Source organism: Galeopterus variegatus, unplaced genomic scaffold (genome assembly GCF_000696425.1).
Source record: "Galeopterus variegatus unplaced genomic scaffold, G_variegatus-3.0.2 Scaffold9425, whole genome shotgun sequence".
Classification (NCBI taxonomy): Eukaryota; Metazoa; Chordata; class Mammalia; order Dermoptera; family Cynocephalidae; genus Galeopterus; species Galeopterus variegatus.
Window position 1 is genome coordinate 50,379 of NW_007735536.1, and position 1,908 is coordinate 52,286.

Genomic DNA, 1,908 nt, shown 5'->3' on the forward strand with positions numbered 1-1,908 from the left:
GCAACACTGAGGGTTGCGATCTGTTGCCGGACACGGAAAAAAGACAAAAGACAAAAAAAAACAAAAAACAAAAAACACTGCACTAGAGAAAAGAACTCTGGTTCCAAGGGGGCACAAATGAAGCTTGCTAACCATCTGCTAACCTGTTCCTGTAGCAACCTCCCCTCCCCCCACCTTTAGTATATGAAGACAGCATTGCTTTCCACCCTAGAAGTAGCAAATGGCATCCACAGTTTGGCTGAAGAGGGTATTATTTACAATTGAGAAATTTTACATTGGATAGATCAGGGCTTCTAAACCATGGATTACTGACATTTTGCATCAGACAATTCTCTGTGGTTAGGGGCTAGTGTACTGTAGAATGTTTAGCAGTATCCCTGGCCTCTACTGGATGGAATCTAAAGTGACATCCCTCACCCTGAGTTGTGACAACCAAAAAGTGTCCAGACATTAACAAGTGTTCCATGGGAGGTAGAGGAGGACCAGTCCGTGTTGAGAACCAATGCATTAGAGAATCCAAATATCTGGTTTCTCTAATCACCACCCATCCCCCAGGTTAGAAGATCCTGCACCACTGGAAACCGATCAAACATGGGCTAGGGGCTAGAGGGTTCTGCTCTCTGGTTCACCTGTTTCCACTGTACCCTCACCTCCCAATCCCCAGACCCAGGCCCAGTAGTGTTTGACACTGGTCTAAACTACACATCTGCTTAGAACAGACAAACATTTCTTTTATCCAATTCTTTTTTGAGACAGAAAATTCCAACAGCACAGTGTTCTAAGACAAGTAAAGGAAGTGAAAATCTTTGTGGAAATGTGTTTTTTAAGAATATATAACTGGTCCAATTGTTCTTACTACAGGATGATTTGTGAACCAGCCAAAGGAGATGGAGACTTGGGTCTTCCTGCTGGTGCCATCTCTGCTTGGACAGCCCTCTCAGGGTGACAGCTGTCTAGTGGGTACCAAAGGATCTTTTGGTAAAATCCCTGCCTTGATACCTGCCTTCAGCATCTTGGTCCAGCCCATGAGGAGGAAGACAATTCTGAAGGATGCTCTTCACCACTCTCCATCAAAAACTGACGGCTCTAAGAATGTACCCACTGTTTAAGTGTAATGGTGAAGGGGAAAAGTAGTGTTTTCACATAAAATACAAACCTATGTGCCCCAGTTGTGTTTGTAAACAAGCTCTTTTAGATCTTAGCCTTCTCCCTCTATGTTGTTTATAAGGCCACTTGTAAGTCTATCAAAACCTTTATCTAGGGCCAGCCCCGTGGCTCACTCAGGAGAGTACGGCACTGGCAGCGCCCAGGCTGCAGATTCGGATCCTATATAGGGATGGCCGGTGCACTCACTGGCTGAGCATGGTGCAGGCGACACCATGCCGAGGGTTGCGATCCCCTTAACGGTCAAAAAAAAAAAAACCCTTTATCTAAGTTCATAGAAAAAACAGACAAAAATCATGCAACTTGTGTGTAAAGATGTTCATCACAGTGCTGTTTATAGTAGTAAAATACTAGAAATGAGAATGGTTTGGGACTAATTATGGGAATGAGGATGAATGATGATAATGATGGTGATGACAGTAGTGGTGATGATGATAGGGTGGTGATGGTGGACATGTTAATGATGGTGGTGGTGATGATGATGGTGGTGATGATAACTGTGGTGATGATAACGATGATGGTAACCATAAGGATGGTGGTGATAGTATTGATGGTGGTGGTGATGATTATGGTGGTGATGACGAAACTGTGAGTTTGATAATAACGGTGGTGACAGTGGTGATGATAGTGACGATGATATTGGTGACTAATGATGGTGGTGATGATGGTGATGATGGTGGTGATGATGACGTTAATAGGGATGATAATGGTAGTGATGATAATGATGATGGTGATGGTGATGGT